The sequence below is a fragment of the Lynx canadensis genome, chromosome A1 (assembly GCF_007474595.2).
Source record: "Lynx canadensis isolate LIC74 chromosome A1, mLynCan4.pri.v2, whole genome shotgun sequence".
NCBI lineage: Eukaryota > Metazoa > Chordata > Mammalia > Carnivora > Felidae > Lynx > Lynx canadensis.
Genome location: NC_044303.2, coordinates 163,363,466 through 163,384,889, shown reverse-complemented (window position 1 = coordinate 163,384,889; position 21,424 = coordinate 163,363,466). Strand labels below are relative to the sequence as shown.

Here is a 21,424-nt window from a genome sequence, read left to right as displayed (position 1 = left end):
TTTGTCATATGTTAGGAAAGCAACTCGTGCTTCACAGAATTCATACTTTTGTTATATGTTCCCAGCAGTAAAGTTGGCAAATTTTGATGAATTAATGAATCCACAGGCAAATGTAATTAGATGTTAACATGCAGCCATACTAAGGCATGACATTTAAGTTCAAATAAAGACTTTTTTTTTTTTTAATAACTCAAAATAGGGTTGGGAATTTAAGACAAGAAATCTGGCCTTGGTATTTGTCTTGATGCACACCTGAGTGGAGTCTTAAGTCAGCCAAACAGGGACACTTTGCTTTGAGGGGTTTCTGCTTTAAATTTGATTTCCAACTGCATGAATTGGATGTCCAATCTGTTACACTTTTGAAAAGCATTCATTCTGTAGTTGTCCAAGTTAGAGAAAACAGTAGAGGTTCCTGAGCAAATGTGACTTCACCATCTTTCTATGGAGCACTGTATGATGCTTCATACTAAGACCTTTTCAGATTTTAACTTAGTTTCTACTTACTTTCTACTTAATTTGGAAAATGTGTTTTTCTGCTCAGCAATCACATCCCAATATTATATAAAAGTTCTGTCCTCTATCAGGTCCTATAGCTGCCAGTCAGAGCAACAGAGCCTTTTTAGCCTCCCGTAAGTCACGCAGGTGAGCTATCCTGTCCTTATAACCCAAGTTACAAGCAGAGGGAGAGGCTCCTAGTGATCATCAATTTTCTCTTCTATGGCCACAAGATGGCAATGTGATGATTTAAATTCAAAAGTTATTGAGCTTTATTTTATTGACTTTAGAGGGCTTTAAAGACCATGGAATCCACTTGAAGCAAATACTTAAGATGAACTGGAAACTGTATCCCACAATATATTTAGTGTTTTTTCCATGGTTCAGTAGTTTGTTCCATGGTCAGAATGATGCAGGCCTGGGCAATGTATGATTCCATAACCACACATTTTGCTTTCTTTTCTCCTCTAACATACTTGAGTGTAATGGTTGATGCAAGCTCATGGATTCGGCCTTTACACAGTAACGAGGCAGTTTCAAATGACATTGACTGGCACTGGAGGACAATAGAAGACACTTTGATTTTATTTTTCTTTCTCTGAAATGTAGACAGAGTAAATTCCATCAAGGAGTTAGCTTTTGTAGGGCAATAAATCTTGTTCTTTTATAACTAAGTCATTTAACAATTCATCAAAAGCACATTGTTTTTCTCAGTGAGAGAATATATGGTGAACTTTACTTTATGAAAAATTTATTTTTTAGGTGTTTGAATCTATATTGTAGAATGTAGGATTCATTGTAGAAAAATATTTAATGTATTTAGGATCATACAATTTGAAATATGCAGGTATGTGTTTATTTTTAATTTTTAAAAAGTTTATTTATTTATGTTGAGAGAGAGAGAGACCAAGCAGGGGAGGGGCAGAGAGAGAGGGGGAGAGAGAGAATACCAAGCAGGCTCCACACTGCCAGAGTGTGTATATGTGTGATATGTATATATATGCATGCATGCATGTGTGTGTGTGTGTGTGTGTGTGTGTGTATACACACGTATTTACTAACTACCTAATAGAATGTTTGTAAAGATTAAGGAAGTAATCCATGTAGAACACTTGGTATAGTCCTTGACACACAGACATCATGCAACAATTGTTACTGTAATACTATTATTTTTTGTTGTAATACTCATGGTTATTGTTACATTGAGAGTTATCCATGGGAACCAGTTATCTTGGTCCTGTCACAAAGCCACAGATAAAATTTTGTGTCCAACTATCTGTTTTGGAAATGCAGACAATAGCTAATTCATGTTGACTAAAACTTTAAGAAGTGTTTTATATGCATAATGTCTCTTCCCTCCCTCATTCTCCCTTAAAATGCCCAAATTGCCTTTTCACAAATCAGAATGAAGCTCAACTCTTTCCCCTACTGTCAGTAGTTACTGAGTACAATCTATTTTTACCACTTTAACCAGTGCTCAGTTATGGTTATCTTTGACGGAACCCAAGAGTAGAGAAGCAGGAGTGAATTCCTTTACTGTTACTCATAATTACCTTAGTGGGCTGGATGTTTCTTCTCCCTGCAGCTCTAGCCTTCAGGGCCAGATGTCCTTGTCCCCATAGTGAGCACACATTTGCCTGTATCCCATTGGACTGTAATCTACATCAGCCAACTGGACGCTTTGAACTTTTTGTGTCCAGAGACTAATAGGTGAGAAGTGGAGATACCATTTCGCAGGAGTAATTGATCCTGATCATCAGGAGGAAGTAGGACTTCAATTACACAATTGGGGCAGGGCAAGATAAACTATTTAGGTATCCCTTAGGTCTTCCTTCTTAGGGAGTGAATTGTATCCCTTCCCCCCAGGTTTGTGTGTTGAACCCTTAATGCCTAATATGACTACACTTGGAGATAGAGTACTCAAAGAGGTAATTAAGATTAAGTGAGGTCCTAAGAGGAGCCCTGATACAATAAGACTGGTATCCTTGGAAGAGGAAGAGCTATGCTACCAGAGAATATGCTCTCTCTGCATGTGTAAAGGAGAAAGGCCATGTGAAGTTTTGGTGAGGAGGCAGCCATCTGCACACCAGGAAGAAGAAAGGCCTACTCGAAGAATGGACTCTAATGGACCTTGGTCTTAGACTTCCAGCCTTCAGAACTATTACTCAAACTTGGTCTGTGGTATTCTATTATGGAAGGCTGAAAAGACTAATACATTCCTGTTGCCCATTTTTTACTGTAAATGAACAGTTATAGCAATTCTAGCTTGAAAACAGCACAGTGACTTGGGGTCCAGTCCTCTCTGGAATGAGGGTTTGGGTCATGCCACCAGATATGCCCTGGAGACCAGCAGAGTTGGCAGCTGCAAGGGGAGTCTGGTATAGGTAATGAAGGAAGGTGATATTGGTATTGATGATGGGTTGGGCAGCTATTTCTACTAACCTTCGTATTTTTATTTTACGTTTCTCCACAAAATTGAGGCTTACTAGATTCCAGAGGATGCTGTTTCCTGGGCATACATGCAGAGATGGAGCTTGGTGGTACAAAGGGGGTCCACATAGACAGGCATATGTGCCACTCAGATCTTTGTTGAAGGAAAGACTTACTATCCAGGTGCAGAAGCAAATAGTCTTCACCTGTTGAGTGATTGTCTCAATCACATAGCCATCTCACCTAAAGTCATGCCCTTCCAGGGTCAGTTCACATCTAATGAGTGAAGGAGGCAGAAGTATAAGGCTCACTTATTTTGTTTCAAAGCGGGACAAGGCTGAAGGATCACTTTAGCTCCAGATGATTCTTGGGTCTGGTGAGCCTGTAAAACCTGTATGGCAGTTTGGCCTCTTCCTCTGCTCAATTCTAATTCTTTATCTTCCCTTCCACAATTGTTGATCCTGGCGGTGCTCCTTCCAAAACATCTTGTATGCTGAACTCTGTCTTAGAGTTTGCTTTCTGGAGAACTTAATCTATAACACTGAGTAACAATTGGGGTAATTGTATTAAAATTGGGAATGTTTAAAGCTTCTGATTTCCTTTTGGGACCCAGTCATTAATTTGACGGAAAAATGCAAAGCTACACTCAACATTCTTATAGTGAACAGCTGCCTTTTGACTTAAGTGTGTGTGAGTTAGCTTGTAACCAAGAGTGTCCTAAGTGTAATCAATAGATGAGGGGTTTTTGCATGAAAATATGCAGCTGTTTTATTGAAGTTTTCACTGACAGGAACTTATCACTGTGACACCTTGTTTCCTTAGTTATAAATGTTGAAGGCAGATGGAAAAAGGCTAGTATAATAGAGATGAGAAACATTGTATTTTCCTTCTGTGGGTGATAGATAACCAGGTATAATCTTACAATCTTTGTTCTAAAATTGTGTCAAACTGACAGTCATTGTAATTGATATTAAAGGGGACCAAAACAAATGGGACAAGCTGTGTGTGATCTGTTTGAGATTAGACAACTATTCTGGTAGACAGTCTATAATTCTGTAATTATGTTCTGCAAGATCTGTGAAATAGCAACAACCAAAAGCATGGTGTTTAGCTTGCACATCACGATAAGAACAACACAATAAGTGTGTCCTACTCTGTTGATTAATTGCTTTTCGGAACAGTTCCTATCACGTAATTTTTTGTGGGGGAGGGGTGTATCAAATCTATGTATTCCATTGGGCATCCCCTTGGATGAGCTGTGTTCCTCCACTGAAACAGGTACTTAGAGAGGGAAAAAAGAAAAAAAAAGGAAATAAGTTTGAAATATACAAATAGAAGAATAACCCTTTTAAAAAGCTGAACTGTACTTTATATTGCAAATTATTAAATAATAAATTTAAACATTCAACGGAGTTTTTACTTTTAGTTTTAGTATAGCAACTTAGATCTGGATTAATGGGATTTTGTGATCCAAAAGACATTTTAAAGTTATTCTTTTAGTCCTTTGCCAACCTTAGTTTTTCTTTTTTTTTTAATGCCACTTTAATTTGATTTTTTATTTCAGGGAGAGAGCACATGTGCGCACTGGCTCCTGAGCAGAGGGGGAGGGACAGAGAGGGAAAGAGAGAGAATCCTAAGCAGGCTGTACTCAGCACTGAGCCCAACCTAGGGCTGATCCCATGACACTGGGATCATGACCTGAGCCAGATTCAAGGCAGACACTTAACCAGCTGAGCCACCCGGGTGCCCCACCCTTAGTTTATTTCAATGGCCCACATTTTAAAGTCCCTACCCTTTCTTGCTCACTAATGTATGTACTTTTTGTTTGTTTTTATTTCCTAAGTTTAAAACAATGTCTAAATGTAATTTTGGACATTTGCTGTTTTACATAGTAGCATTGTATCCTGGAACAAGGTTTTGAGGGTTGACATTAATGATTTGATAAGTCTAAAGAGGATGGTAGAAACTAGAGATAGCACATTATACGTGGTACATTCAAGAGTTTGGACTTGACCTACAAGACTGTGAGTAGCTTAGAAGCTGCAGGGGTAAAGTATGCGTTTTTAGAGAAATCACCCTGACAACTTTACAGAGAATGAATTATAGGAGATCTAAAATCAAAACAGAGAAAGCAGTCAATACTGTTTTTAGAGTCCAGGTGAGATGTTGGAGGGAAGATTTAAGACAGAGACTCACTACAGTTAGTCTAAGTGCTGCCTCCCCCCCGCCCCCCAGGTAATAACCAAAAGGGGGAATACAAAAGCAGATAAGCCTTTCCATTGTTAATTTTAAATGTAAACTCTGTAGGCAGGTTTCTTCCTTCTTTCCTCCCTCCCTAGCTCCTTTTCTTCCTTCCTTTCTGGAATTAAATAATTACTATGTGCCCTTGCCATGCATTATTCCCACAACTTAGTGTATGGTGGGGAATGAAGCAGGTGTAATGGTGACCCTCATGTCTGTTAGTCAAGGTTCCAGCAGGAAACCGTGACACACTCCAAATGGCATGATTTAAGAATGGTTTAGTAAAAACAATATTTTAAAAAGTGGTAGAAAGTTGTAGCATGGAGTGAGTAACAGCTGTTACCACTCTTGACTTGGAGAAACTGGGAAAGGGAGGGTTTCTGCAACCTGGAAGAAGACTGCTTTGTGGAAGGGAGCCACCTTGAGTGAAACCGTGACCTTCATTTGGGGTGAAGGGTGCTGCCAATCCATGCTGATTTCTCAGAGAGGGAGCTGGAGAATAAATATCCCAACTATGCTTCTAGCATTCTGCCCTATCCTTCCCTCCAGCACCCCGCTAGGCACTCAGTTGGCCCAATCAAACAAAAGGGCAAAAAGCATGGAGGGGAGGGGTATGATGTTTTCTATTCAGGTCCTCATCCTAGACCAAACAGACACAGTGCAGAAGTTTGGAGAGTTAACTGGCAGGAGCATATAAGAAGTATAGAGAATGCCAGGAACCTCACAGGCATTTCTCTCTGTGTGTGTGCATGTGTTTAGCCTTTCTAGACCATATCTAATGTTTGTTTCTACTGGGTTTTACCCATAAGAAACAGTGTGAGAGAAAGATTACTATAGTATGGTTTTCCCTGTGTGCCTTCTGCCTCGGAAGCAGCCCTGAACCACACCCCTTCTTGTAAGACATTCTTCTCTTTGAAGTAGGCAGGTATTTTATAAACAGAATATACAAAGCTAAATATTTGTTAACTGTGTATTATTTGATGTAGTATAGAAATTGCATTTATGTATTTACCTGGTTCTGTGGAGTCTGGCACTCCAGGCAAACTCGAGCATGTGTAAAGCATTTAAGTAGAAAACAATTGTATGCATAGACTTTGCTTCCTCTTGTTGTGGTCTTTGTTTGCCCATGTGTGAATTATTTGGCATTTCACCTTGTACAATGTTTTGGACCTGAAATTATAAAAAGCTTTAGTGTCAGGTCAGTAAAATCCACTGCCTTCTATTTTTTTCCCTATATAAATAGAAGTTGACAGTAGGAAATTTTGTCACTGGCAATTTCAAGTTCATTATTCTGAATACAACTGGCATTCAACTTGTTGGCTGGTCAGTTAGAAAATAAGCAAATTTAGGTAAGGGGAATTTGTGATTGTGTATTTACACTTAATATTGTGAAAAAAGAAACTTCTTGACATTGCTGGTGTTTTCATTATCCTGGAAGGATAGATCTAGATCGTAAAGACCTGAATACTTCAAGATTCTTTCCAGATGCCTTACAGGTGGACATTAATAAAATACTTCCAAAGAAAAGAAAGGAGGCTGACTCTTTTCAAGTATGTATTTATTTACTGCAATGGTATATTTGAGAATGAACATTTTTTACTCCTTTAGAATATGCTGGTGTTTTGGGAAGTATCAGTCTTTTATTTTTAGTATACTTCATTTACAAGAGAGAATCACTGACAAACAAATGTTAGTCAAGAACTACCATGAAGTTTAAAAATAAGAAAGAAACTGGAATCAGGTGGCACGATGCAAAAGATGTGCTTTGTCCTTTACTCTTTCTGTCAAAGATAGTAATTTACCATATTTTTTATGATATTTATCATAAAAATTTATCACTTCATGGCTTCGATTCATGAACCTGAGATTAATATCAGAGCTGATATCAAGAGGCAGATGCTTAACTGTCTGAACCACCTAGGCACTCCAAAGATAGTAATTTAAAAGCAATATGGTAACCTGTTTGGGCAAAGAGAATCCAAAAGTAGGTTGTATTGCATACTTCAGCGAGCATCAGTTGAGCATGGGTGAATCACAAGACTGCAGGTCAACTGTGATAGCCTATCTCTAGAAAAAGTGAAAGGCCAAAGTTCTCATATGGCCTTCAAAGAACTTTACCTCTCCTACACAAAAAGCCCATATTTTTTACCTGCCATTTGGAAGGACATTGAGGTCATCCAGTATGAGTCAGGAAGAGAGAAGTGCAAATATAAAATTTTACCTGGTTTCTCTAAGTTTCTCAATGGCTCTAGAAAAGCCAGAAAATAGCTGGGAAAGAAGTCAAGTGGAAGTGAAAGATCAGAGTGTACTTCTCCCACCAGAGATCTGAACAATAGTTTAGGATTGTGCAAGAGGAGGAAAGCTTTGGCTTGAAAGAGAGATTAAAGTTTTAACTTAGAACAGATGAAGTTGCTTAGTACCTGAACATGAATCTTAGTTGCTGAGCCTGGATTTTGATACCTTAAAATGACTCATGGGAGTCATGGGATACAGAAGTCATGGGATATGGAAATGGAAACAGATTAAACGGTGTGTGGTTGAAGGCAGCCTTTGTAGAAAAATAAACTACTTCCTAGTTTTTATAAACTTCTTATAATGGTAGCATAGGATTTTCTCCAAGTTGAATTTAAAGTCACAATAGCCTAATTCATCAGTACTATGCTTTCTGAATAATTCTATTTCTCTAGCAATGTAATAAAAAGGTTTAAATTATTTGGTTTGAGCAAAATAGATCTAGTGTCCATTTTTCAACCAAAGTTAACTGAATCACAGTCTTGGTCTCCACAGAGGCTGCCTTTGGATTTTAGTGCTTAACTCCTTAGCTTCCAGGAAAATTTTCATTCAGACTCACTCAGTATTGATACAGGGTATGCTTTATTCCAACTTCAAACATCAGCATCTTTGGGCAAATATCCCAAATTGAGAATCTAGGAAGTTGGGAAGAAAAACAAAACAAAAGTTTGATTCCAAAAAATGAACAACTGGAGAACACAGCAGTGCAAAGGGGAAAACGTGCACATCTGGCAAGAAAGGGTTAATTTAGTGGTGAAGGATGGGTATACTGATAGACCCTAAACAGAGTTTGAAATTTCAGAAAGTTTAAAAGATAGAGTTGGACAAAAGGAGGAGTTATTTTATTCTTTTTGAGAGAAAAGGGATTGATAGGAACTAACCTGGAAAAACAAAGGGTAAATTTCATAAATTCTGTATACGTAACTTAAGAGGGTTAAAAGAAACGAAATTCTATCCTTTTCTGTGAGTTTTGTGTATGGATCTGTGTCATCCTAGATAAATTGCTGCACAATCCTAATCAATGTCCTTTCCATACTTGTGCCATTTTAAGTGTAAGTTTCTTTGTGACTCGGTAGGATTCTTGTTTTTATCTCATGATTCAAATTGAGCATTTTCTACAAAATGTGGAGGAATTCACAGTGAAGGGTTAATTGTAAACTCCCAAATAGATCTGATGAAAAACTTAGTTTAGCTAATGGAATATATTACACCAAGCTGTCAATGGAGGCATGGCTTGAATCCTACTCATCTGAGTGAGGAATGCTTCAAGACACCATGAACATGCCTTTCCATGTTGTCTTCTTCACATACGAAGTTTGAGTGCTCATGCTACTCTTTATCTTAGCCTTTTTTTAAAAAAAGATTCTTTCTTTTTCTCTTTCTTTCTTTCTTTCTCTCAAGAGATAGAAAGTGAGTGGAGGAGGGGCAGAGAGAGAGGGAGACAGAGAATCCCATGCATGTTCTGTGCTGTCATTGCAGAGCCCAACATGGGGCTCGAACTCAAAAAAAGTGAGATCATGACTTGAGCCAAAGTCAAGAATCAGATGCTTAACCAACTGAGCCACCCAGGTACCATGACAGTTAAATCTTTCTTAGTGTGTTTTCTAATTGGCCTATCAGTAGTGGGCAGTTCTGTTGCTGGTCTGTTATCCAAAGCCAATGCTGTGTTGATGGCATCATTAGTTGCATGTTCAAGGAGATGACAACATAATTTTGATATTTTTAAAAAATTTCTTCAGGGGTTTTGGCTTTTTTTTTTTAAGTTTTGTTTCTGGAGGGAGACACTATTTGTTTCAGTAGTTGGCTTAGGTAACGCTATAAAATTTATGCTATGAGGCAAAATACAGAAAGCACTCAACTATTTGAGGTGTAAAATTCATAAAGTATTGCTATTTGTTCATTTAGTGTCTAGAGAGATAGCAGAGATGGGATCCCCAGACTATATTTTTCTCAGGTTATGCTTGAAAACGTTAATCTTTAATAACCCAGAGTAAAGGACAGGTAATCAGCAATTTCCTTGAACAGTAACTTATATTTGATATATATTCCTGTCTCTTCACAAGCTTTATGCAGTCCCGTAATTTTATATCTCATTATGCTCACTGGCATCTAATATAAAATGTCAATGTATAAATCAACTATGAAATTAGCCTAAATTGTGTAATAAATTGCATTACAGTTTAGAGTTTCTGAAAATCTTCATTAACCTTTTTGTAATTTACTATAAGAATAAAATGGAAACGTCTCTTCTCATTTTCATGTATCCATGTGTATACATATACAGATACATACATAGCACATTTCGTTAATCTTTTGAGGACTTTATTGCTTGGTTTTTAATGAGAAAACCATTTAGAAGATGATCTAGAGTTTTGCTTCTGCCTAGGGTATAGAAAGTTGGAAACAGGGGCACCTGGGTGGTGCAGTCAGTCAGTCTGACTCTTGGTTTTGGCTTAGGTCATGATCTCAAGGTTTCTGAGTTCAAGCTCCACATCAGGCTCTGCCCTGATGGTGTGGAGCCTGCTTGGGATTCTGTCTCTCCTTCTCTCTGGCCCACCCCCGCTTGTGCCTGCATCCTCTCTCTCTTGCTCTCTCTCTCTGTCTCAAATAAATTAATTGATTAAAAAAAAAGAAAAGAAAGTTGGAAACAGTGGGTCGCCCTCAACCAAGTTTAAGAGCAAGCTAAATAAAATAAAAAAATTTAGCTTTTTTTGTCACAGGACAAATTACCTGACATCTAATGTAAAACATGTCCCTCTAGAGCTATAGGACCCAAGAATAATCTTAACTGTGCATAGTACAGGAAGCTGAGATGCTGGACACATTATAGGCATATAGGAATCCACTTAAACTTTGTAGCAAATTGCTGAAGCCTGAACATGGACAACCTTGAGGAGATAATCCCTCACTCATATTAAAGACAAAAGGCGTTATTTGCATCATCTCTCAGGATCTTGTCCAGGAACCTAAGAGTGGTTGGAGGTAGTTTGGGAGACTAAAGAAAGCCTGCCTCCATGGTGGAGTCCTGAAGAAGAGAAGCCAGCACTGTGTGAAAGGCTTTAGGGGCCCTCACTACCTTAACAAATGGAAGCCTAGTTTCAGAGAGAAAAGCAGCCAAAGCTGCAGCCCCAGGGCACAAGTGAACATCCGTTTAAGACACCAAGTTAAAATATGTTATTACTGACAAAGAGAAAGGTAATTGGCCTTTGTCAAAATTAGACAATTTTTGCTGTGAAAAAGATAACTGTTAAAGGCATGAAGTGACAAAAGAGTATGAGCAATATTTGCAAGTCACCTGTTAAAGGATTCATAACCACAAAACATAAAAAACTCTTAAAACTCAAAAATAAGAAAATAATACAATTCTTAACAAATGGGCAAAACGCTTGAACACAAATCAGAGCAGATAAATATATAGTAAGTATGCATGTGAAAAGGTATTCAACATTATCATTAGAGAAACTGAAATTAAAACAACAGTGAGATGCTATTATGTACTTATTTGTACATTTGTATATTGCTGCTGGCAATGAAGCAGAAACATAAGAAGTAATTTTCTTTGTTCTTCGTCACTCTAAAGGTAAGTAAATGAAGCAAAAAATCACAAACTAGCAATGCACTTTGGTTTTATAGGATATATGAAGGTAATAACAAAAGTACATATATGGGATATGTATGTGTGTACATGTGTGTACCTCTATCTTCATCTACATATGTTCCCTAGCTCTTTCCCCTGACAATGACTGGGAATAGCTTCACCTCCCTAACAATTACTAACATAGTGCCCTTGATTTCTGAACATTGCTCCACTAAAAAGGAACCAAAGTGCCATGAAGAAGTGCCAGGGCTGGGTAGGAAATGCACCCGATGAGACTGGAACTTCTTTTTCAACCATAAAGTAAAGGAGTGTTCAAGAATAATGGGAATACGTTGAAAGTACATTGGAGCTATATTTGATGAGTTTCCAAAGGTCAAAACTGGAAAAAAAATTGAGACTTAAATAGTAATAACAAGGATCATGACCCATTGAATGGAATGGATATCCTTATGTTCATACTGATAAAAAGCAAACTGGTAACTTGAACGTTTGATTAGGAATGGGATTTTTACAGTTTCAAAATAACTTCCAACAAAATACTTATTACAAAGGGGATAAGGTTGGCTTTTTAGTGGGGAAGACTGGTGAACAATTTTATTTTATTTTTTTTAAGTGCTTGTTTATTTTTGAGAGAGAGAGAGAGAGAGAGAGAGAGCAGGGGAAAGGCAGAGAGAGAGAGAATCTGAAACAGGCTCTGACAACAGAATGGACTGACAACAGAAAACCCAGTGTAAAGCTCCCACTCACAAACTGTGAGATCAGGACCTGAGCTGAAGTTGGATGCTTAACCAACTGAGCCACCCAGTGGCTATATGTGTGTATATATATATATATATATATATATATATATATATCCCTATATCCCTTTTTCAGTTTTCATACCGGATTGAGTACAGAACTGTCTTCGTGAGTGAGGAACACGCTCAAGCATTTGGGGAAGAATAGTATCATGTCAACCCAGTCAAATAGTATAAACATTTTTGAAATGTTTAAAAGATTTTACATTAAGTTTGAGATTGTTTTATAATAGGAAATATACTTTTGATGTCTCGATTGTGATGTACATTCCACATATTGCTATTCTTGCTGTAATAAAGAGATGTATGCATCATATGAGGCCAGCTGAATTCGTAATTTTCGTTAAAGATTTTGCAGCAATCATTTAATGAGGAAAAAATAGATTTTATATACTAATATTTAAGGTAGTAAGTTCCCAGAAATTATGACTTACTGTATTTATATTATATTTTAGAGTAATAAATATATTTTATGACTACAGTGGAACTATGGAATATATGGAACTTGAATTTATTTTTCCCATAATAAAAATTTTATAAATGATAAATTCAGTTTTAGAGGAAGAAACATCTGTATTTTTAGGCTTCATTGAATATCAATGGCCTGTCCATCTCCAAACGTAATTCACATTTAATAACTGAGGACTTGTGAAGGCAAGCAAGATAGAAAGTTTGTCTAATCCATTTATGGTCATAATAGTACTTTTTATAAGTTATTAAAAAAATAGTTTTTGGGGCACCTGAGTGGCTCAGTCAGTTAAGTGTCCAACTCTCAGTTTTAGCTCAGCTCATGGTCTCATGGTTTGTGAGTTTGAGCCCCACCTCAGACTCTGAGCTGACAGCATGGAGCCTGCTTGGATTCTCTCTCTGCCCTTTCCCTGCTCATGCTGTCTATCACAAAATAAATAGACAAACTTAAAAGAATTGTCATTTAGAAACTGAAATTATTTCATTTCCCTAGATTACATCTTCCATTTCCCTGATTTTTTCAAAGCTTTCAGAAACTTCTGTGTTACGTCATCAAGTTAGCCTCAGGGGTGTCATACTTGTACACCTTAGCCATTGATAAAGGTTTATTGTATTACTCACTGACTCTATGAAAGAAATGATGTACTTTGGTAATTTATTTGAATCTGAAGGTACAATTTAAAATACGGATGTATCATTTTACTACATGGTGTCGAGTGTTGAACCTCTAGAAAATGAGCATTTTGAACCCTCGTTGCCCAGGCATCATATTTCCTTTTCATAGTTGTTAGAAGAAATAGCTTCCAGGAGTAAGTATCTGTGTGTGCGAATGAAAAAGAGAGAAATGGAAAAATGAAGAGAAAGAAATAGGGAGGAAGTAGAGTAATTAGTTCCACTTTTGATGTGCATTTGGGGTTGGTAAGGGTCCTTTTTAAACAAACTAAGATTCCTGGATTCATAATCTAGGCATGTAATTTAAAATTGAATTATCAGTATCCCAGACAAATTTATGACTAGGGAATATTTTTAGGTGATGTTCCAGTGCAAATATTCAGGCTGAGAGTCCTGCTTTGTACTTGTGATTCCTTAGGTACTCAACAAGCATTCCCCACAGATGCCAGCTGAGACACTGTGCTCATTGTGAACAACTTTAGAAGGTGCTTCACACTGGTAGCATTCAGAGCCATGGAGTATATTCCCCATTGGGCAGTGAAAATTCCCAATAGTTTTTGCATTTTGTGAAAAAACTATACTGGAAACTAACCCTAGAAAGGCTTGAAAACATTTTTATTTTTTGAGTATATCTGATATACACTCTAACACCTTATCCTGAGTATATGTGGAGATCTGAATTGATATTTCAGTATCACACTTACCAAAATAATTCACAGCTTCCTCACGAAGAAGAAAAGCATCTATTTTTCTTACGATGAAAAAAATAAGGTCCTATGATCAAAAATCGATGATCTGTGTTGATTCCATGATTTAGAACATTAAGTCTAATATGGAGTATTAGAGGATCTCATCCCTGAATGCTGAGTCTCCAAAAAATGCTTAGAACTTCAGAGTCCACAGAAATATTTAGTGGCAGAACAGAGCTAATTTCTTGAATGTTTGCAATAGCATCCTGACCAATGATTTATAAATTTAGGACACGTTCAGTTTATCAAAGACTTTTCTTGTGTCAAGACAAGTCAGGAGTTATTATTATTTTTTTAACATTTATTTATTTTTGAGAGACAGAAGGGAAGACAGAGCAGGAGCAGGGAAGGGGCAGAGAGAGAGAGAGGGAGACACAGAATCCGAAACAGGCTTCAGGCTCCAAGCTGTCAGCACAGAGCCTGACATGGCGCTTGACCTCGTGATCAAGGATCTCACGAGCCATGAGATCATGACTTGAACAGAAGTCAGATGCTTAACTGACTGAGCCATCCAGGTGTCCCCAGGAGTTAAATTTGGAATGAAGTTGACTGAAGCTGAACTGTCTCATTTTAGAGGCCAGGCGCCATCTTAGACTTTATATAACTATGACTGATGTAGAGCACTGAATGTCAAGGGGGATGGGATGCTTTGAATGGCTCAACATATTGCAGTGTAGCCCAGACTTCTCAACTAGTGTATCACCATCACAATTTTGACCATATCTGCATATCCTCTATACTCATGTTTACTCTATAATTTTTTAAGAAAATATTTTATATTTAAAAAGATTTATTTATTTATTTTTAAATGTTTTTTTATTTATTTTTGAGACAGAGACAGACAGAACATAAACAGCAGAGGGGCAGAGAGAGAGGGAGACACAGAATCCAAAGCAGGCTCCAGGCTCTGAGCTGTCAGCACAGAGTCCTACGCGGGGCTTGAACTCACGGACTGTGAGATCATGACCTGAGCTGAAGTCGGATGCTTAACTGACTGAGCCACCCAGGCGCCCCTAAAAAGATTTATTTTAATGGGAGACTATATCACAATGGCACAGTGTCTGTCTCTCCCAAAAAACAGAAAATGCCTATAAACTGATAAGAAGTGATCTCATCTTTCACAGTGCAAAGCACATTTGTGTTTACTATCAAGTGGATCTGGATTACATCTTTGCTTGTTAAATGTATAATTCAAATACTTGATTGGTGATCCTGGGTGGCCTTTTACTGTTATCATAACCTCAGTTTCCTAATTTGTAAAATGGATATAATTTCACTTAACTTTTTCTGTTCTAAAAAAAATAGTAAGTGTAATAAAATTAAAGGACAAAGCAATATACTGGAGCAAAGTAGGTAATCAGTAAATTGAAACTCTTATCATAATCATCTATTTTTTAAAAGCTGTTTTCTGCAATTTTCCCCTCCCATCTGCTGAAAGCCTAGTCTTCAAGATCTAAATTTAAAAATTCTCTCACCAAGATTTCTATTTTCCCTGCTGTAAATAAAAATTTATTCTAACATTTTGAAATGAAATGAAAAATATAAACATATAAGGGAAAATGAAAAATGTAAAATATTTTTGTCTTTTATTGTATGTGATTTCCTTTGGTTTTAAAGAGAAAGGATCAATAATAGAAATTCTGGATGAGGTTGTTTTGTCTCCCCCACCCCCATCCCCACCCCCCGCCCAAGAGAAGAGATGTTTTCATGAAACCGGTTTGTGTTTTAATTAACAGAAGGAGATTATACATTGTCATTATTTATTTTCAAGTTGTTACAATAATAACACACAAATTACAGAAGATATTTTTTATTTTTAAAGAGAGAGGGTAGAGCCTAAGGAGATTTTAACTAGGGACCTTAATAATGATCATAAAAAAGCTTCCATAAAAAGCAAAATTGTGTTTTTGCATATTTAGTTTTTGCTTGAAACGGAGTGCAGAGAACACTAAAATTTGCTAAAGTAAGTGCTTCTCCCTTTATGACCTGACCTGCCTTTATGACCTGATATACTCTGTGTCTACACAATTGGATACTTTGCTATAAGGACAGCAGGAGGCTGTTAAACCTGAAGACATCAGAGTATAGCACAAACTAGAGTAATGGTAAATGGCTAATAAATGTCTTCATGCATATCAAAATTCTTCCTGGTATCATTACTGTATTTTAAATAACTTTAATAGCTAGTAATTTTGAGTTAGTTTAAAAATGAATCTTGATGTTTCTTATTTTAAAAATTAGTTGAAGGGCACCTGGGTGGTTCAATTGGTTAAGCATCGACTCTTGGTTTAGGCTCAGGTCATGATCTCACAATTTGTGAGCTCGAGCCCCGCAGCAGGCTCTGTGCTGACATCGCAGAACCTGCTTAGTATTATCTGTCTCCTTCTCTCTCTGCTTCTCTCCTGCTGGCGGTCTGTCTCCAAAATAAACATTAAAAATAAAAATTACTTGGAAGAGTAATGCCTCCAGTTTTTTAATGCATCCAAACCTGGACAAATTTAAAAGATAATAATAGCTGAACGGTTTTCTTCTAAGCAAGTTAAACAAAAAAATATTTAGTATATAATTGATTCTTCTCTACAATTGAATGAAAGAGCAGTAATTACACATATAAATAGATATACACAATACCCTTTCTTAGCTGGTAAGATTTTCTTCTTTGAGTTTCATTTTTCTAAAAGTAAACAAAAAATATAAATAATTTTCTTTCTATGATTACTGCTGGCAATGCTGTGAACTTGAAAGTTGTACCTTTCCTTTTAACTTTTGCATTGTTTTTCTATTGCTGCTATAACAAATCAGCAAAACTTTAGTGGCTCAAAATGGCACATATTTATTTCCTTACAGTTCTGTAGGTTAGAAATCCATCAGTCTCACTGCATTGGTATACTTTGGAGACTCTAGTGAACCTGGAAAATTCACTTTCTTGTCTTCTCCACCTTCTAGAGTCCAGCTGCGTTCTGTGGTTTGTGATTCCCTTCCTCCATCTTCAAAGCCAGCAACGTCTCCTCTCTGTGACTCAACCAGAAAGGTTCTCTGAATTTTAGAATTTATATAGGGAAATACCTGGATAAACTAGAATAAACTCTCAAATTTTTTATCCTTCTTTTGTTTTTTATTTTAATTATTTAATATTTAATATTTTATTATTATTACTATTTTATTTTTAAAATTAACATCCAAGTCAGTTAGCATATAGTGCAACAATGATTTCAGGAGTAGATTCCTTAATGCCCCTTACCCATTTAGCCCATCCCCCCTCCCAAAACCCCTCCAGGAACCTTGTTTTGTTCTCCATATTTGAAAGTCTCTTATGTTTGGTCCCCCCTCCCTGTTTTTATATTATTTTTGCTTCTATTCACTTGTGTTCATCTGTTCTGAGTCTTTTTTTTTTTTAATTTTTTTTCAACGTTTATTTATTTTTGGGACAGAGAGATACAGAGCATGAACGGGGGAGGGGCAGAGAGAGAGGGAGACACAGAATCGGAAACAGGCTCCAGGCTCTGAGCCATCAGCCCAGAGCCCGACGCGGGGCTCGAACTCACGGACCGCGAGATCGTGACCTGGCTGAAGTCGGACGCTTAACCGACTGCGCCACCCAGGCGCCCCTGTTCTGAGTCTTAAAGTCCTCATATGAGTGCAGTCATATGACATTTATCTTTCTCTGACTGACTAATTTCGCTTAGCATAATACGCTCTAGTTCCATCCACGTAGTTGCAAATGACAAGATTTCATTCTTTGTGATTGCCAAGTAATACTCCATTGTGTGTGTGTGTGTGTGTGTGTGTATATATATATATATATATATATACCGCATCTTCTTTATCCACTCATCCATCTTTGGACATTTGGGCTCTTTCCCTGCTTTGGCTATTATTGATAGTGCTGCATAAACATTGGGGTGCATGTGCCCCTTTCAAAACAGCATACCTGTATCCCATGGTTAAATGCCTAGTAGTGCAATTGCTGGGTCATAGGGTAGTTCTATTTTTAGTTTTTTGAGGAAACTTTATGCTGTTTTCCAGAGTGGCTGCACCAATTTGCATTCCCACCAGCAGTGCAAAAGAGATCCTCTCTCTCCACACCCTCACCAACATCTGTTGTTGCCTGAGTTGTTAATGTTCGCCATTCTGACAGGTGAGGTGGTATCTCATTGTGGTTTTGATTTGTATTTCCCTGGTGATGAGTGATGTTGAGCATTTTTTCATGTGTTGGTTGGCCATCTGGATGCGTTCTTTGCAGAAGTGTCTATTCATGTCTTTTGCCCATTTCTTCACTGGATTATTTGTTTTTTGGGGTGTTGAGTTTGAACAGTTCTTTATAGATTTTGGATACTAACCCTTTATCTGATATGTCATTTGCAAATGTCTTCTCCCATTCCGTCGGTTGCCTTTTAGTTTTGCTGATTTTTTCCTTCACTGTGCAGAAGATTTTTTTTTTATAAGGTCCTAATAGTACATTTTTGCTTTTATTTCCCTTGCCCTCAGAGACATTTTGAGTAAGAAGTTGCTGTGGCAAAGATCAAAGACGTTTTTGCCTGCTTTCTCCTCGAGGGTTTTTGTTTTGTTTTGTTTTGTTTTTTTGTAATATAATTTATTGACAAATTGGTTTCCATACAACACCCAGTGCTCATCCCAACAAGTGCCCACCTCAATGCCCATCACCCACTTTCTCCTCGAGGATTTTTATGGCTTCCTGTCTGACATTTAGGTCTTTCATCCATTTTGAGTTTATTATTGTGTAGGAAAGTGGTCCAGATTCATTCTTCTGCATGTCGCTGTGCAGTTTTCCCAGCACCACTTGCTGAAGAGACTGTCTTTATTCCATTGGATATTCTTTCTTGCTTTGTCAAAGATTAGTTGGCCATATATTTGTGGGTCCATTTCTGGGTTCTCTGTTCTGTTCCATTGATCTGAGTGTCTGTTCTTGTGCCAGTCCCATACTGTCTTGATGATTATAGCTTTGTAATTCAGCTTGAAGTCTGGGATTATGATGCTTCTTCCTTTGGTTTTCTTTTTACAGATTGCTTTGCGAATTCAGGGTCTTTTCTGGCTCCATACAAATTTTAGGATTGTTTGTTCTAGCTCTGTGAAGAATGCTGGTGTTCTTTTGGTAGGGATTGCATTGAATATGTAGATTGCTTTGGGTAATATTGACATTTTAACAATATTTGTTCTTCCTATCCAGGAGCATGGAATCTTTTCCCAATTTTTTCTGTCTTCAATTTCTTTCATAAGCTTCTATAGTTTTCAGTGTAGATTTTTCACCATTTTTGGTTAGATTTATTCCTAGGTATTTTATGGTGTTTGGTGCAGTTGTAAATGGGATTGATTCCTTGATTTATCTTTCTGTTGCTTCATTGTTGGTGAATAGGAATGCAACCAATTTCTGTGCATTGATTTTATATCCTGCCACTTTTCTGAATTCATGGATCAGTTCCAGAAGTTTTTTGGTGAAATTTTTGGGTTTTCCATATAGAGTATCATGTCATCTGTGGAGAGTGACAGTTTGACCTCCCCATGGCCAATTTGGATGCCTTGTATTTCTTTGTATTGTCTGATTGCTGAGGCTAAAACTTCCAATACTATGTTGAATAACAGTGGTGAGAGAGGACATCCCTGTGTTGTTCCTGACCTTAGGGGGAAAGCTCTCAGTTTTTCCCCATTGAGGATGATATGAGTGTTGGGTCTTTCATTTTTGGCTTTTATGATCTCAAGGTATGATACTTTTGTCCCTACTTTCTTGGGGGTTTTTATCAAGAAAGGATGCTGTAATAATGCTTTCTCTGCATCCATTGAGAGGATCGTGGTTCTTGTCCTTTCTTTTATTGATGTGATGGATCACATTGATTGTTTTGCAGATATTGAACCAGCCCTGCATCCCAGGTATAAATCGCCCTTGGTTGTGGTGAATAATTTTTTTAATGTATTGTTGGATCCTGTTGGCTAATATCTTGCTGAGGATTTTTGCATCCATGCTCATCAGGGAAATTGGTCTATAGTTCTCCTTTTTAGTGGGGTCTTTTTCTGGTTTTGGAGTCAAGGTAATGCTGGCTTCATAGAAAGAGTTCGGAAGTTTTCCTTCCATATCTATTTTTTGGAACAGCTTCAAGACAATAGGTGTTAACTCTTCCTTAAATATTTGGTAGAATTCCCCTGGAAAGCCATCGGGCCCTGGACTCTTGTTCTTTGGGAGATTCTTGATTACTAATTCTATTTCTGTACTGGTTATGAGTCTGTTCAAATTTTCTATTTCTTCCTGTTTCAGTTTTGGTAGTGTATATATTTCTAGGAATTTTTCCATTTCTTCCAGATTGCCCATTTTATTGGCATACAGTTGCTCATAATATTCTCTCTTATTGTGTTTATTTCTGCTGTGTTGGTTGTGATCTCTCCTCTTTCATTCTTATTTTATTTGTTTGTACCTTTGCTTTTTATTTTTGATCATACTGGCTAGGGGTTTATCAATTTTGCTAATTCTTTCAAATAACCAGCTTCTGGGTTCATTGATCTGTTCTACTGTTTTTTTTGTTTGTTTGTTTTGTTTTTGGTTTCGATAGCATTGATTTCTGCTCTAATATTTATTTTTTCATGTCTTTGTTGTTTTGGGGTTTTATTTGCTCTTCTTTTTCCACCTCTTTAAGGTGTAAGGCTAGGTTGTGTATATGAGACCTTTCTTCCTTCTTTAGGAAGGTCTGGATTGCTATATACTTCTCACTTATGACCACCTTTGCTGCATCTCAGAGGTTTTAGCTCATTCATTCTTTAGTAGGATGTTCTTTAGTCTCCAAATATTTGCTATCTTTACAAATTTTTTTATTGTGGTTGATTTTGAGTTTCATAGCATTGTTGGCTGAAAATATGCACGGTACGATCTCGATCTTTTTGTACATGTTGAGGGCTGATTTGTGTCCCAGTATGTGATCTGTTCTGGAGAATGTTCCATTTGTAGTGGAGAAGAATGTATATTCCACTGCTTTAGGATGAAATGTTCTGAATATATCTGTTAAGTCCAATTGGTCCAGTGTGTCATTCAAAGCCATTGTTTCCTTGTTGATTTTCTGCTTACATGATTTGTCCATTGTTGTAAGTGCAGTGTGGAAGTCCCTTACTATTATGGTATTATTATCAATGAGTTCCTTTATGTTTGTGATTAATAGATTTATATATTTTGGTTCTACCACATTGAGGGCATAAATTTTTACATCGTTAGGTCTTCTTGGTGGATAGACCCCTTAAATATGATATAATGCCCGTCTTCATCTCTTGTTACAGTCTTTATTTTAAAGCCTAGATTGTCTGATGTAAGTATGGCTACTCCAGCTTTCTTTTGTTGACCATTAGCATGATAGATGGTTTTCCATCCTCTTACTTTCAATCTGAAGGTATCTTTAGGTCTAAGTGGGTCTCTTGTAAACTACATATAGATGGATCTTGTTTTCTTATCCATTCAGTTACCCAATGTCTTTTGATTGCAGCATTTAATCCATTTACATTTAGAGTGAGTACTGAAAGAAATGAATTCATTGCCATTATGTTTCTTGTAGAGTTGGAGTTTCTGGTGATGTTCTCTGGTCCTTTCTAGTCTTTGTTGCTTTTGGTCTCTCTTTTTTTTTTTTTCTTTTTCGTCTTTTCTCCCCTCAGAGAGTCCCCCTTTAAATTTCTTGCAGGGCTGGTTTAGT

The 21,424-nt window shown here is 37.2% G+C and overlaps 1 protein-coding gene across 2 annotated transcripts in view; it reads left to right on the top strand.

The window, feature by feature from the left end:
- SLCO4C1 (solute carrier organic anion transporter family member 4C1) overlaps window positions 1–17,789 on the top strand; it is a 113,068-nt gene extending 95,279 nt beyond the window's left edge. The window contains exon 18 of one of the 2 annotated variants that reach the window (XM_030325661.1): window positions 17,769–17,789. The gene's annotated coding sequence lies outside the window, so the exon portion shown is untranslated. Of the gene's footprint in view, window positions 1–16,688; window positions 16,822–17,768 lie in introns of those variants that run through there. The other variant, XM_030325654.1, reaches the window with a different exon arrangement.
- Window positions 17,790–21,424: the final 3,635 nt, after the last annotated feature.